Source organism: Uranotaenia lowii, chromosome 1, assembly GCF_029784155.1.
Source record: "Uranotaenia lowii strain MFRU-FL chromosome 1, ASM2978415v1, whole genome shotgun sequence".
Taxonomy (NCBI): Eukaryota; Metazoa; Arthropoda; class Insecta; order Diptera; family Culicidae; genus Uranotaenia; species Uranotaenia lowii.
This window is the reverse complement of record NC_073691.1, coordinates 95,402,634-95,420,228: the sequence shown is the minus strand read 5'-3', so window position 1 is coordinate 95,420,228 and position 17,595 is coordinate 95,402,634. Positions and strand designations below refer to the sequence as shown.

Sequence of the window (17,595 nt, the reverse complement as noted above, 5' to 3'; positions counted from 1 at the left end):
TGATCTTCAGTATTGGACGATGTCTCAAAAATCACTTGACAGATAGTCACCTTATTTTGTACACGTTTGCATTGCATTAGTAGATAGCTTCACTGAAATTTCATCAATTTCCATCCATACATTTACACTTCTCATATTCTTGACTGAAACCATAAGTTTGTGATGATTGTGTAGCTTTTTCAACATTATTTGTATATTTTATAAATTATCCAAAATCATTAGAAAAATTTGACAATTATGTTATTGTATAAATTTAAAAATAAATATTCGGCCTATTCGGCCGAATACTTAGATTCGGTTTTCCGAATATTGTTTTTTTTGCAGTTTTCGGTATATCTCTAGTCTCAACATTCGATCGTTTTTCACTACTCCTTTCAACAAGATTCAGACACTTTATGAAGTGGGTCATTCAACGTGTCTAATAAAGTCTAGGATCTCCGTAAGTATTACCATTTTTATATGTTGTATTATTTATCAATGAAAAGATTTTAGTTTAGCGGGATTGAACGACGTTCAGGGTTTTAATTATCCAATGCAAATATTTAGATTGGAGAATAATCTGGATTTTAGAAACGTCAAAACACACACACACACACTACTGATTCGTGTTCCAAATACTCCAGCTAATTAAACGGCATAGCTTAAAGGGGTCGTACGCCTTTTGCTCCGATCCTACGTTTGCCTTGAAACCTTGAATCAACACAGGGACCAACTCCAGCAGCCCCGATACTGGACTGGCCCCAAAACCACTTGCTAAATAAACAAACCCATCCAACAGGTTGCTGTCCTCCCTGGTTAATCAAAAGCTGGAAGTGGTTAAATTAGTTCGTACGCCCGACCAAGCTGAGAAGGCACATTTGGTTGCTATCACCTACTGCTAGGTATATTTAGCTCGGATGAAAAAGGCTGAACCTAACCTGTTATGAATTATTAATCTTTCCACTTTGCCCCCTCTTGTATTTTTTGTGGATCTCGCCCAGTACATGAAGAGGATGGGAGAAGAAATTATCCCTTTTTACCTAATCCCTTTTGCCTTTCGTGAGTAAATGAGACTCGTTTGTTTCCACCATTGAATGTTGCAATTTACTACTTAGGGTAACTGTTACTAACCAGGATGAATGAATGACTCATTCCTTAGTCAAATGTTTAAGCAATTTTTTTTAGCAGAATACATACTTGGAAGGTTGGAAGATTAAATGCGTTAACCTTTTTGACAGGGGATATCTCATTTTTAAGAATTCTCCAAAAATAAAACTAAAACTTTGTAACATTTCGAAAACTTTGTTGAACAATGACAAAATGACAAAAATGACAAAAATGACAAAAATGACAAAAATGACAAAAATGACAAAAATGACAAAAATGACAAAAATGACAAAAATGACAAAAATGACAAAAATGACAAAAATGACAAAAATGACAAAAATGACAAAAATGACAAAAATGACAAAAATGACAAAAATGACAAAAATGACAAAAATGACAAAAATGACAAAAATGACAAAAATGACAAAAATGACAAAAATGACAAAAATGACAAAAATGACAAAAATGACAAAAATGACAAAAATGACAAAAATGACAAAAATGACAAAAATGACAAAAATGACAAAAATGACAAAAATGGCAAAAATGACAAAAATGAAAAAAATGAGGTCTTGTTACTATATCAACTACTTTATTTCGTTAAATCAAAAAATCTTAAACAAATAAAAGAAGCAAATTAAGAAGCTTTAAGAAGCCAATGAAGCGATTAACAAGGAGATAGCAGCACTAGTCGTTGACTATTATCTACCACCCACCTTCGTTCTGAGATGCAGGAAGACAAAATAACTGTAAAAAAACGGAAAAAATTATATTTACTCGTAACGAGAGGAAAATACTCGTTAATTAACTGCCAAGAAAAATCTCCAACAAGTAGCCTAGATTGAGGAGCTTTAGCTTCTGCAATGGCCAACTTAGCCATCACGATTAGATCATGAGACGGGGGGAGGGGAGGCAAAAAGAAAATGAAGCACAGAAAGCACAAGTCATGTATCAAATTCCTGTCGGTCGTTCTGCGGACGAGGCTAGGAGATGCTTGTCAACTAAGTTGGCTTTGGGTGAAATCCGCATAGCCTGTCTCGTCCGTAGTTACAGATTTGCACTAGTAGATTAGGTGGCAGTAATAAGTGGTAGATGGCTTAGCAGGAGGAAAACAATAAGAACAAAACTGATTTTCTCGCTCTTGACTTATGTTTTACTTGGTTCTTTTGTCGGTCTCTAGTGAAGTTAATCAATAATAAGAATCCGAACACAATTCTGCGAGGAGTAGGCTGTGGCAGTCGATGACGGTCGTTTTTGATTTGTGAGAAAAACATTTCAACACCTTTCACATTTGAGTTTAAATAGTTTTTTTTTGCTGAATTGAAATTTATCAAGAAAAGTGATGAATTACGTGAAACGAAAGTTATCCAATTTTCGTAGGATGCCTTAAGGATGTTCAGCTCAGTATTCAAATGAGTAAACTAACATAACGCCGAGATTAAAGAATCATTGGGACATTGTTAGAACGACTATGGTGTTAATTCTTCTTATATCAGGTTGTAAATTTTCCTTTTTTATTCTTTCATTTTTTTGCCATTCTAAGTGATTCTAGAACTTTAATGTCGTTTTACCAATTCATTTTAGGAAAACAATTAGAAAAACTAGCTAGTTTGGTCAAAGGTGTTTATGAAATAAAAATTTCCACCGCATAAATAGAATTTTAATGGTTGTTCATGGTTTTAATTTTGGTTCGTTGAATAGGGAACCACAAGAATGTATCAATAAGGGGAAGAGGGGGCATAATGTCCTCGTTAAGAAGAAAGCCTTTTTTAGAGTTCATTTGAAAAGACTAACTTAAATTTTCGATGGTGTTTGGAAGTTTGATTTATTTTTTGTCTAAATCTGATAGTTAGAATAACTGGAATGTCAAAAAAGGCCACAATTTTTATGAAGTTTGAAGAGTAGGTTGAAAATTGGATTTCAGATTCAGTACGGGCATAATGCGCCTATCTGTGTACCCAATCGCGCCATTGAACGTTTAATACGTGTACGACCAAAATGCAATCTTTGAACAGCCATAACTTTTTTGTTTTGAGCCCAATCGAGTTGCAGTATTCAGGTAAAATGTTCGTTTTAATCAAATTTTTACAGCTAATTTTCAACATCTTAGGTATAGTTCTACCATAGAGAACCAGAGCTCGGGCTGGAGCTTCAAGCGTGTATGAGAACCAACCGGGATTTGAAATGATTCAACGTCTTTTTTTTCAATTTATCTAAGAGCCACTAGGTGTCGTTACCGGTACTGATATTTTTCTCAATTTTTTCTACACGCTTATAACATAACACTCTCTACTAACGACAAAAGCATTCAAAACCTAATAAACATTTGTGAGTTAGAAACATGAATATTATTATAGTATTACTTTAAGTATTTTGAGTATGAAAAAAGTTTTACTATTACTATTATTTATTTAAGTCAAACTATGTAGACTACAATACTTAAAACTACTTAAAACTAATGTAAGCTATTGTTTTGTTGTTCTATGAAGTTGTTTTTGAATGCCTTTTTTAATTGTGTTTTGTTCATCGCTACGTCTATAATTTCACTTTTTAAATTGTATTTGTACATCATTTGATTAATAGGTTGATGTTTTGCATAGTCTTTGTCGTAAAGTTTAATGTAGAACAAATGTTTATTTCTTAATGGACGGGAGGGTGCGTAAAAATTTAGTTTTGAAAGTAATTCAGGACTGTCTATTTTTTGTGTAACAACATCATTTACAAATGCAATTTGGGAAAATTCTCTGCGTTCACTGAGAGGTTCTATATCAATAAGCTTACAACGAGATTCATACGATGGCAGAGGAAAAGTGGTCCAATTTATTTTACTTAGCGCATATAACAAAAATTGTTTTTGAACTGATTCGAGACGTTGCTCGTGAATATTTGAATAAGGATTCCATATTATGCTACAATACTCCAATATCGAACGAACATAGGATATATAAAGTGATTTTATGGTGTACGGATCTTGAAAGTGTTTGCTGAAACGTTTTACAAATCCTAGCATGCAATTTGCTTTATTGATGATACTGTTCAGATGTTCTACAAACGTGAGTTTTGAATCCAGTATGACGCCGAGATCCCTTACAATTTTGCATTTTTGTACTGGTTGATTGCCTAATTTTGTTTCAATGGTAGGGTGACTTTGTCTTCTGCTAAATGATATAGAGTTGCATTTTTTAACATTCAATTGAAGTAAACTTTTGTTGCACCATTCAAAGAAAACATTGATTTCGTTTTGAAATGTTTCAACATCTTCGGTTGTTTTTATTCTCAGAAATAGTTTAATATCATCGGCGTATATTAGGTATTCAATCCGTTTTAGAATAAAGGAAATGTCGTTAACGAACAGTATGAAAAGGAGAGGTCCTAAATGAGACCCCTGAGGCACACCAGAGGTCACAGCTACAGATTTGGATAATTCGTTTTGGAAACGAACGATTTGTGTTCGATCAGTTAAATATGATTGTAACCAGGAGAGAAGATTAGGATGAAAGCCATTTTTTTTTAATTTGAAGGTTAAAAGGGGTATGTCAATGCGATCAAAGGCTTTGCTAAAGTCGGTATAAATAGCCTCAACATGAAAGCCTTTGCTCATAGAAACGATAACGTATGTAACGAATTCGAGAAGATTTGATGCTGTAGAGCGTCCTTTGAAGAAACCATGTTGTTTACTCGTTATAATATTTTTTACTTGTTGATAATTTTTTTCATTTATTATTGATTCAAAGAGTTTTGGGATGCAAGACAAAATAGCTATTCCTCTGTAATTTCGTACATCTGATTTTTTCCCGGACTTGAAAATCGGAATTAAATAAGATTTTTTCCGAAATTTGGGAACTTTTCTATAATTTAATGACATATTAAAAAGAATCAGAAGAGGCTCTGTCAATTCGGCCGCCAAGTTTTTAAGGAAACATGGGGGAAGTCCATCAGGCCCTGCTCCTTTGGAAGCATCAAGTTTTCTAAGTCCTTCGGAAACATTATTGTAATCAATTTCATTGACTTGAATGTCGCACGCTAGATCTGGAATGACTGAAAAGTATTCTCTATCTCGGTCAACCTCAGTGAACGAAGTGTACACTTCTTGAAAAAAAGTTGCAAATAAGTTAGAAATTTCCAGTGGATTATTTCCAATGCATCCGTCAAGTGTCAATTGCGTAGGAAAGTTTGAATTTTTCATTTGCGTTTTAGTATAGCCAAAGAACGCTTTTGGGTTTTGTTTAATTTCTTTTTCAATTTTCTGATTGTATTTTTCAAAAGAACTTTTTACACATGAATTAAGCTGGTTGCATAAATTTATATAATTTTGATGATTTGTAACACTTCTATCACTTCTGTAGACTTTATGAGCTTTTTGCTTCCTATTTTGTAAGTTTTTCAAATCTTTGTTATACCAGACAGGGTGTTTAGAGCTGTAGGACCGTCTTTTTAATTTTGAAGGTACATAACTGTTTATGAGATTAATCATTATGTTATAAAAGCTTTCTACTGCTGTATCGACATTTCCTTCATTCTTCAATATGCTTGACCACTCTATATTATTCAGTTCTTGTTTTAAAAGTTCGTAGTTTGAATTTTGATAGTCTGGCATTTCCTCGTACTCCCAGCCGCGAGGTTTGTCACAGTTATGAATAAAGAGCGAATATTCGATCGCTGTGTGAAATACTTCATTTTTCCATAGTGGATCTGCCGATTCATTTACACAAAAGTCTTCTGTACAGTTAGTAAATAGAAGATCAAGATACGTATTGTTACTATTCTTTACATGATTTACTTGGTTTAAGCCTAAAATAGAAGCGTTGTCAAAAATTAGTTGTAAAGTATAGTAAGTATATTTATTTATAAAGTAAGTATATTTATTTATGAAGAGATTAACCACCGTAATGTTTGTATGTTACTTTAATTTGTCGGCCTTAGCGGTGAAGATTATGAAATTTTTATATAGATGGATAGAAGGTTAGATGAAATGAAAGATGGTGAAGATGAGTGGGTAGAATTTATTTAGAAGCATTATCATCACATATCAAATTTTTGTTCCTCACGGGCCTATTACTATGGTGGTAGATACAGATAGAGTTGCATCTACCACCTATCACCACCTATCGGTGACCTATCACCGATGCTATGAAAAAAAAAATGAAAATAGGAAAAGAAATAAAAACACGACATCATAGCATGGGTGATAGGTCACTATCAGACTATTGACCGTACCGTTTCGCATCCAAACCCCGGATGTAACAAATGCGAAGATAACAAACTGAGAAGACTATACATCGATAGATGCGTTTCTGAGTTAAATGGAGCTTATCTGAGCGATCACATATCATCTTTTTGTTCGTCCGCACTGCAAGTTTTCCCTTGTGGGGCGGACCACGCTTGGCCTACTATTGTGTGGTGGTAGATACCTAACTACTTAAGGGTCCGGCGCCGATTGACCGACGCATAGGGCTGAGATAAAAGATCTCCACTGCTGGCGATCCGGAGCCAGCGTCTTCACTTGCTGCCAGCCAAGGTTCTCGTCAACCATGTGGATTTCAGCGGCTAGACTTCGCCGCCTTTTGGGCCTGCCTCTTCTTCGATGCCCATCTGGATTCCAGTCAAACGCCTCTCTGCAAATCTCGTTTTCATCTCTTCGCAGCGTGTGCTCAATCCATCTGCACTTACGTTCCCGAATCTCGATTTCTAGCGTCTTTTGATGACACCGGCGATGAAGTTCAACGTTTGAGATCCAGTTGCCAAGCCACCAATCGCGGATGATGTACCGCAGGCAGCGATTCACAAAAACTTGCAGTTTTCGCGTCATCACCGCATATGTGTACCAAGTTTCACACCCGTACAGCAATACGGATTTGACGTTTGAGTTGAACATTCGGATCTTAGTTCGTAGAGAGATCTGGCATGAGTGCCAGATGTTTCGGAGACTCGCAAACGCAAATCGGGCTTTTCTGATCCGGGTTTCGATGTCCTTCTTGGTACCACCATCAGGCGTAATCTGGCTACCAAGATATTGGAAGCACTTCACTGTCTCAACCTGTTGTCCAGCTACCACGAAATCGGAACGATTTTCTGTGTTGATCTCCATCGACTTGGTCTTTCCGACATTGATTATGAGACCTGCTGCCTTGGAGCTATCAGTGAGGTCATCGAGTTTGCTCTGCATGTCTTGTGTTTGGGCGAGCAAAACAATATCGTCTGCCAGGTCAAGGTCGTTCAGTTGCTCCATTGATGGATTTCACGGCAATCCTCGGTTTGGTCTATAGTCAATCGATCTAGTCAAGATCTCATCCATTACGATGAGAAAAAGCAGCGGTGACAAAATACATCCTTGTCTCACTCCAGCAGTTACCGGGATTGGTTCGGACAAGACACCGTCGTGCAAGACTTTGTACGAAAATGCCTCATACTGTGCTTCGATGAGATGGACTAGTTTCTCTGGAACTCCTCGTCGTCTAACAGCAGCCCAGATGTTTTCGTGGTTCAGTCGGTCAAATGCTTTTTCAAAATCAACGAACACCAGCAGAAGAGAGTCCTGGAATTCGTTGATTTGTTCCAGTATTATTCGTAGCGTTGTGATGTGGTCCACACATGATCGTCCGGATCGGAATCCAGCTTGTTGCCGTCGGAGTGTAGCGTCGATTTTCTCCTGGATCCTGTTCAGGATCACTTTGCAAAGTACTTTGAGGGTTGTACAGATCAAAGTTATGCCACGCCAGTTACCGCACTCTGTCAGGTCTCCTTTCTTCGGGACCTTTACAAGGATACCCTGCATCCAGTCGGCTGGGAATGTTGCAGTATCCCAAATGTCAGCTAAAAGACGGTGCAACATTTGTGCAACGCTTGAGCTGATCTGTTCGATCTGTCAGCAGCTGACCTGCTCGGTCTTTCAGCGGCATTCTTGCATTAGTCCTTGCACCACTAAGGCGGCGAGAAATATCATATAATAATCGGATATCTCCAATGGCGGCGGCTCTTTCTCCCTCTTCGTCTACGGAGTTTGTCCAGGCTCTCTTGTCTCGTTTACAAGCTCGTTTAACTGCCTTTTCCAGCTCCGCATATCGTAAGCGGGCGGCTGCTTTTGCTGACCCGGTACATGCCTGCTCAATTCCAACTTTCGCCTTTCTCCGATCATCGACCATCCTCCATGTTTCATCCGACATCCATTCACTTCTTCTTCCACAAACTTTGCCGACAGTACCATGGCTCGTCGTAATAAAGGCATTCTTGATTCTATACCGCTGTTCTTCGACTGTTCCGTCTGTCGACAGTTCAGAGGCTCGTGTTTCTGGCTGTTCAACGTATGCCCTTTTCACCTCTGGATTCTCCAACCGGCGGACGTCGTATCGACACCCGACTTTCTCCTCGCGCCGTTGGACACGCGCAACTCTCAGTCGTATCTCACCAAGGACGAGGTGATGGTCAGATGCAATGTCTGCGCTTCGTTTGTTGCGGATATCAAGAAGGCTCCTTCTCCATTTTCGGCTGATGTAGATGTGGTCAATTTGATTTTCTGTTCGGCCATCTCGGGGAAGAGCGATCCACCGATCACCATGTTGTTGTTGCCACAAAATTCTACAAACAGCTCTTCGTTTTCGCTCATCTGTCCTAGGCCATGGCGCTCAAAGTCCTGATTATCGGAGCCAATCTTTGCGTTGAAGTCGCCCAAATGAATTTGAATGTCACCCTTCGGAATTTTCTCAACCACGCTGTTCAATTGACTGTAAAACTGCGTTTTCTCCTGCAAGTCGGCAACGTCAGTTGGCGCATAACACTGGACCATTGTAAGGTTTCTAACCCGTGTTCTGAATTTAGCTACGATTATTCTTTCGTTTATCGGTTCCCATCTTATGAGAGCCGCATGGGCCTGCGGGTTTAATAGGAAACCAACTCATAGTTCTCGAGTAGCGTGTTCTCCTCGTATACCAGAGTAAAGCAGTACTTGCCCGGACTGTGTCTTGTGTTCTCCAGTGTTAGGCCAACGGACTTCACTCAGTCCCAATATCTCTAGCTTGAGGCGGCTAGCTTCTCTAGCAAGTTGAGCCAGCTTACCTCAAAACATTCCAAGTTCCAATTCTAGTCCGTGTTTTCATGCTAAAAGTCGTTGCCAAAGTTCCAATTCGGTTATTTCTTCTGTCAGTTTCTGTAACAATTTAGTATATCAAGAGCAGAAGGTTGTTAGCCTAAAGTCCCTATCCCGCGATGGGGCTGCCATCTTGGCCTTAGCTGGCGGGAGCCGCATTTCATAAATTCAGCCGATCGCTGCGAGACAGACGCTGTTTGAGCCGCCCCTGACCTGGAGGACAGACGCTCGGTTGTTGTTGCACGCCGCCCCTGACCTGGAGAACAGACGCGTGCGACCACCTTCTTAGTCTGCATGCGACCAAAGCATCCACCGGAGTTGGGTACCCGATCTCTGCTTAGGTTACTTGCATCCCACCCGGCACCGCGGGGAGGTAGCGATAGGAGTTGTGAATAAGAGGTGATATGACCACTATGGGGTCTCGTGTTGCACATTATCCACCGTTTGTCAGCCATGCTAAGCTAAGCTAATAATTTAATGGGAAAAGATTTTTAACGACATGAAATCTTCCGATTTACCTTAATTGTTGATATATTTTGCATGAAGATCCCCAATCTATGTAAACCAGGCATGTCAAACTCGTTTAAGTGTGCGGGCCGCATTAAAAATCTTTCATTTCAAAAATAATATTATTTCCTCTCGTAGCAAAAAAAAAAATCTTTTCAATATTTTGTGGCAGGAAAGCCAGCGTACTTCTGTGTAGTAGGGAATTTTTTGATCATTTAAGACGGAGCTACGCGGGCCGCATTGACCAAGTCCGCATGCGGCCCGCGAACCCCCAGTTTGACATGCCTGATGTAAACTCAGTAGATTTGAGAGAAAAAATACTATTGGTGAACAGCATATTTTGAAATAATTTGCTCATACCGGTAGCAAATAAAACAAAAGAACAGAATATGTCCTGATTATCGACCCTGCTAAACCCCGTTGTTGTAGGTGGAGTTTTCTTTCATTTCAATCGCGTACCGTTTACAAAAGGAATTAATTGAAAATGCAGCGAGTTGGCGAAAGGTATTGTGCGCTCAAGACGGATATCGAATGTAAAGCATCGAACGGAAATAATGCCTTCAAGAATATATACTTTATGCTTCGCTGAGATGAAAACCCTTTTCGATGAACAAAAACCACCAGCGTTCGACAAACGCTTCGGTGGCCTTCGGACGAAACGGAGTGGCAAGAAAGTTGAGGTTGAGGGAGTCGGATTGAAATTAGCTTTCAATCATTCAACAGGAAATTTTTCTTCACGCTTTTCACGTCATCGGAATTTCTTCCGCCTTTTCTCTCATTCCCCGTCTCCAATTCACTCAACGCTCGAGCAATCATCAAAAGAGCTTTGCAGTTTCTGTTGTCATCCATTTTTGAAAGAAAAAAAGCTCAAGTGCGTGTCCCCGCTTTTGGCTTCTTCCGAGTAGGACCCGTCCGCTCCAAATGAACCGGAACCGGAACTTTGTGGGCGCGTAAAATTGTGTATCGATTTTCCACAGACCGCAATTTGGGTGCAGCTTTAATGTGGCCTACCAACTCTTCGCCAGTTGGTGTGTAAAGTGTATGTAACCGCCACATATGGTATAAATATTAATGAGCTCTAGCATCCTTGCCATACGGCCAACAGCCTGGCTGGCCGGGTTATTCTGGGAACCAAAAGTTTCCGGACTTTTTTGAGCCGTTCCTAGCTACTAGGTATACATATGTAGATATCAAACTATCACCGCATCCGAAATATACGAGCCAAAAGAACAAACAAACGTTGCATGTATGATATAAAGAAGAACTCCCAGAGGAAGCTTTCTATCGTCACACCAAACTGACGTCCAACAGCAGCACCGTGGGGTTTTGTACTCGAAAAACAAAAATGTTGTGCCAGAAATTATGAAAACGAACAGATGGGCTTCAATTTTGTACTGACTGTCAATTTGATGGCATTACTAGCGTTTGGATTATCCTCTGATTCGCGTTCGAGTTCTGAATTTTTTTTGGAAGGAAGTAAGTTCAATTCATTAAAAGAATTTTTATTCAATTTCCCAACCTTATATTGTAGCTTTCTGCGCCACCCTGTGTCCTATCATGAGAAAGTTCAGGAGGTAGTAATTTAGCTACGACCGCTAAACGTAGAATTTTGCAAAATTTTTCTTGTCAATGTATAAAGCTTAGTTCTTTTAGAAATGGGACAGTTAGGAATGCGTGTATCTCAGAAACCATTCGTTTTATCTAAATATTTTCTATGAAGGAAATGAAGGTAACCTTATGATTATTCATGAAAAAATTTGAAAAAAAATATTTATCGGTTTTTTGTAAGAAAAAAATCTACTTTATTCTTGGTACCTCCCATCGGCCGGCGCACACTTTTTTCAGTCATGATATTGATCAGTTTTTCAAACTTATAATTCGCCTAATCTGTATCTTAGGTGGCTACATCCTCCTCCTTCAATTTCTGCTACTTTTCGGCCCAATAATTCTCTTTTAAAAGAAACTTAGGCCAATTTAGTGGATACAGCTGTTTCGAAATTAACAAATTTGATTATTTTGAGCTACTTTTCAAGCGTTTTTAATTGAATTTCTACTTTCAAAATCTGACAATAACGAAGTAAAACCATCATGAGATTGAACTTAAAGTTTAATCAGTTATTTATAGATCGTAGGTTGCGAAGGGTACATACAAGATTTCTCTTTTTAGGCTTTTAAAAACAGCAAAAATCAAAGTTTTCGATTTGAAAATTGAAGTTTTTTTTCCACAGGAGCAGAATTTTGGCAAATCGTTATATTTTATACAAAATAACTTGGAAATACATACTTTAATATACCCGGGACCTTGCCACGAGCGGGCATGGTACAGGATTCAAACGCTGGTATTTGTTTAAAATAGGGTATTTCGTAAGTTTAGTCGTTCATCAGAAATCATCAGTCCCATAGCCTCGGTATTGGCTGTACATCTTACGAGCTCTGGAATTAGCAAAAAATGGTTGTTCAAGGTAATGTTTGAATCACTCATTACTAGGCACCATTTTCAGCTTATCGGAGAAAAAATTGTTGGACATTTCAGCGATCTACACTTAGTTTTTCGCTTACTTAAAAATAAAAATTTTGGTATGAGACATGACTTCCTTGATGACCCTTAACCGTAGTTGGCGTTCATGTTCTTCACTCCAATGCATGATTTGAACTTTGGAGACATTTTTAACAGTGTTTCTATACTTTTCCACCTCTCACACACAGTCATTCTTTGAATAATCATCGGTTTTGTCAGCTATTAATTTAATAATATTGGATTTTAAAGGAAACTGTACAAAATTATTTTTTTCTCTTCTTTTTGCATTGTAAATATCTCAAAAACGCGTAAACTTAAAAATTTGAAAAAATTAGGTCAGATAGTACTTTTCACAGGCAAGAAAATGTTGTCAAAATGTTGAATGTCCGATAACTAGTTAACGAGTTATTAGCGAAAGAAAGTGTCCCATTTCTAAAAGAACTAAGCTTTAGCTTGTATAGAATTGTATAGAATAAGTGAACTATGTATGATCATAATGATAGATATGTGACAGTGACAAAATGGCAATACCTGACTGTGACATATTTCAACCATTAAAAAGAATTTAACCATGTTACATAATCTTATCATGAAACATAATCTGAGCATGCATTATAATCAGTCCATGTGACATAATCGGACCATGCAACATAATCGACCATGTGACATAATCTGACTGTGCAACATAATCGAACATATGACAAAATTTGATCATACAACATTGTTGACCATGTGACATAATCCGACCATGCAACATAATCGACCATACAGAATAATCGACCAAGTGACATAATCAGACCATTCAACATAGTTTATTAAGTTGGCATGATTTGACCATGCGACATAAACCGGTCATGCAACATAATCTGACTATGCAACACAATCGATCATGTGACAAAATCTGATCATGCAACATAATCGACCATGTGACATAATCCAATCATACAAAAGGTTGTGAAATAATCCGACCACGCAACATAATCGGGCTATGTGACATAATCCAATCATGCAACATAATCAAGCATGCAACATAATCTGGCCATGCAGCATAATCGACCATGTGACATGATCAGACCATGCAACATAACTCACCATGTGACATAATCTGACCATGTAACATAATCGACCAAGTGACATAATCAGGCCATACTACATAATTTACCATGTGATATAATTTGACTATGTAACATAATCGACAATGTGACATAATCTGACTTTGCAACATTATCGATCTTGTAACTTAATCTTACAATGCAACATAATCGACCTTGTGACATATTCTGACCATGCAACATTATTGACCATGTGACGTAATTCGTCCATGCAACATAATCTGACCATGCAATATAATCGATCATGTGACATGATCAGACCATGTGACATGATCAGACCATGTGACATGATCAGACCATGTGACATAATCGGACCATGTGACATAATCCGATCATGCAACATTATCTGATCATGTCACAAAATCGACCATGTGACATAATCAGACCATGCAACATAATCCGACCATGCAAAATAATCGACCATGTCACATAATCTGATAATGCAACATAATCTGACCATGCAACAGTTACTTTAGCGATGTTTATAGTTTGGGGACTATAAATTTGGAAAACAGAGTAACATTCGGGAACCCACTGTGTTTCTTCTTCTTCAAACGCCACTTTAATTTTCTCCGATGAATGTGTGACCGGTAGAAAGCCCAATAACAAGCAAGCCGGTTGAATGAAAATAAATGGACGGGAAGTTGTAGAAAAGCGACGGAAGGAGGAGTTCGAATAGTGTTAAATACAATGGGAACAAAAAAAACCCGTAAGCATAGAGGACACCTATGTATGACTGTTCTGCTCATCTGACGTAGTGAGCCAATATTTCACCACAACCCTTGCTGGCCTGCACCAACCCCGGTTTCCATAGACACGGAAATAGCACTAGGCTAGGCTAGAGAAGTGGTGTGGTAAATGCAACAAAGAAAAAGGCCACTCGTTCAAAGTGCTGTTCAAGCAGATTGCACGGAACTCGCGGCCTACTGCTCTCAATGAGGATATCCGGTCACTAAAAGCACTTCTCCACCTTTCGATGGCTGCTATACAAAGCTGACATTTATTGTTCAGGAATGGTGGTGGCTCTTTTATTTCCATTTGGTCAGATCGGTCCTTCGATGCAATGCAAACGGTGAAGTAATTGATTATCAGTGAGTTTTCTATTTGTTGGCCGAGCGAAATCATATTATTTAAAATACCTATGTAAAAGATTAAAGGTGATCCAAGTTCCTTCGAGTAGAGATCGATTAACATCTGATTCTGATATTAAGTTTTGAAAAATTTCGATAGAACCTTTAAAACGAATGAAAAACATCCTTCAAACTAGAAAAATCAAACGACTAGGTACTATCTTTATCTTTTTCTCAATGTACCTGCGTCCCATATCCCCATTCGTTTTTTAAACAGCTGCTTTCCACTTCCCGGAGCTCGGTATGTTAAACAAATCGGGTCATAACTGAATTAGTTGTATGTATTTATTTATCTTTATTATTACAGATATCTCGAATGATTGGAGTTTCATCGAGAACCATCATGACGCTTTTAAACTTCTGTGTTCTGGCATCCCTGTCATCGTTGGAAACGACACATAATTCGATGACAGCTGGGCAGAACGAAAACGGAATCGAAGAAACCATTGTTAAACAGAAATTATAAAGTGCCACGAGGAAAATCTTATACCTAACAACGTTTAGTTAAGTTTGTTACAACTATAGTATCTCTCCTTAAAAAGTAGGTATTACTTAAAATATTTGGCATAGATGATTTGATTTATATACTTATAAAAATATAGATAGTACGCAGTTAATATCGCCACCTGTACACCAAGAAATAGCTGAATATCTCTTCGCAGAATACAGGTTAGATTTCACATAAGTGTGGTCAAGAATTGATTTTTTTAACTTAATTGCTTCCAAATAGACCACAGGTTCTAAACCATCATTTCTATATCGAAATCGGAAAGGCGCTGATAGTTCGGTGTAACACAAATGTAAGAAAATTTGTATTCCTTATCTTATACCTTCCTTATCTTACAAGTAAACTTTATTTTTAGCTTTGAGCTGCGAATATTAAAAGGTACGCTTCTAAGATTCTAAACAACATCCGAACCTCCGAACATTCTGTATCTGTGTCCTGTGTTTCAAAAATGCAGGAACATCACTGTCGGAGTTTCGCTGTCCGACTTCTCTATTACTTGGTTAATAGCAATGAGCGAGGTTTGGAAGTGTACGGAGAACTCATTTGGCTTTTCTTAGGGGCCGTTCAGATACCACGTGGACAGAAAAATGAAATTTTTGACCCTCTTTTCCCCCTCCGTGGACAAGTGTGGATAATTAGCATACCCCTACCCTCCTCCCCGAATGTCCACGTGGACAGATTTGAAATTGTTTTTTTTTTTTCAAAATCTGGTTTGCCTTTTTGTTATTGAAACGGCTGATTAAAAACAAACGAATAAGCATTTCCTTATATATTTTTTTAAACTGTAAATTTCTAAATTATCACATTTATCACTTGCTTTCAAGTGGCTACTAATTGTTTAAACTTAAACTGTACGGAAGGCTTTGCAATTTTAAAATTTTGATTTAAACATATTAATATTTATTTACCCGTTATGCGCTGTAGACTTAAATTGATCCTAGGCCTAGTGCAAGGTCTCATGCCAAATTTGGGTCAGATCGGATCACGGGAAAAAGTCGCTCAACGCATAAAGTTTGCATGGGATTTCGAGACATTTTGTTTGGGAGGAACACGAAAGTCCAGTTTATCATGAATAACTTTGGTTCCCTTCGGTCGATATAAAAACGGTTTTTCTTAAAGCCTAAACTATGACAAATATTTCATCCGAAGACTGCCTTTCGTTCAAGTTAAGACAAAAAAGTTATTAAGCATCGAAAAATCGTTATCTTTTTTAAAGGGTTATATCACTATTAATGAGAGACACTGCTTCGAACATTTTGATGTAGCATTAACAAAGATGAATATCACCCTGAAAAAAGTTACGCCATTTTTTGAAGTTTAATAACTTTTTTTATTATAAGAATAATCGAAATGCAGTCTTGGGATGAAATATTTGTCATAGTATAGACTTTAAGAAAACCCGTTTTCAAAAGAAATCGACCAAAGGGGACCAAAGTTGTTCATGAAAAACTAGATTTTCATGTTCCTCCCGAACGAAATGTCTTAAAATCCCATACAAACTTTAGGCTCGTTGAGCGACCCTTTCCCGTGATCCGATGTGGCCCAAATTTGGCATGAGACCTTGTACTAGATCTAGGATCAATTAAAGCCTGCAGCGCATAACATTTCACAAGCTTGAAATTTATCATACAAATTTGGACAAGCGTGGTCATTTCCATACACCCCCCTTAAGATGTCCACGTGGTATGTGAACGGCTCTTTAAATAATTGAAAACGCGATTATCAGTTCTAAGAAATTCAAGAGCTTTCAAGAATCCTCTTTACCTGGATTCACGAATAAACTACCATGGATCGACATTCTTCTCACCTCAGCAGAAAGTTGAAATATTTTATGATACACAATTTAGAACTTTCCTAGTCGGTAGTCCTAGTTCCTAGTCCTACACTCAGAAAAATACTATTATATATACCATAAGATTCTCTTATGAAGTGGCGCCATAAGAGAAATCTATGAAATTCATAAGATTGTCTTATGAAGCGAATGAATTCTTCAGATGAACACCTGCTTCATTGAGGGGTTGTTGCTTTTCATAAGAGGGTCTTATGGAAACAGTAAATTTTACCTTTGATGAGTAAATATCAAGATAATTGATGTTAAAAACATTCAGTTTATTTTCTGGGTAATTTGTTATTTGTTTAAAATTACACCATGATCACCATTAGCAGCACATTCAGGCATGGTTCCAACTGTCATTCTGCCGCACCTGGTTCATTAAACTTATCCTTTTCGCCGATCAACATGCTGAAAAGTAAACATTAAAATATGTGTTCTAGTTAACAAATAATTTGAACGTTCACAAAAAATCAACTTACCATGTAGAATAACAAAATCAACTTCAACTTTGAGAAAAACAAGTGCTTGGTACGACGATGAGAAAATGACTGATGGGATGAATGTGTTCATTATTTTTTCACAATGCCGCTTCTTCTATTTTTCATAAGAACTTCGTATGAATATTGAAAGAATTTCATAAGACTCTTATGAAAATTTAGTTTAGACGCAAAAAAGCGGTTCATAAGATGTATCTTATGAAATTTGTAATAAGATTTCCTCTGAGTGTAGATACTAGTCCTCGTCTCTTGAACTTTCAAAATTTTCCACTCCGTGGCCTTCAAAGTTCGAATTTCGCTGAACAAAGGTTACAAAGGGA

The 17,595-nt window shown here is 37.8% G+C and overlaps 1 protein-coding gene across 3 annotated transcripts in view; it reads left to right on the top strand.

Moving 5' to 3' along the window:
- LOC129740438 (alpha-1A adrenergic receptor-like) overlaps positions 1-17,595 on the top strand; it is a 271,287-nt gene that overhangs the window by 49,866 nt on the left and 203,826 nt on the right. Inside the window, exon 2 of one of the 3 annotated variants that reach the window (XM_055732111.1) lies at positions 14,744-14,977. The exons of the other annotated variants lie outside the window; for them this stretch is intronic. The gene's annotated coding sequence lies outside the window, so the exon portion shown is untranslated. The remainder of the gene's footprint in view (positions 1-14,743; positions 14,978-17,595) is intronic. 3 annotated transcript variants of the gene reach the window in all.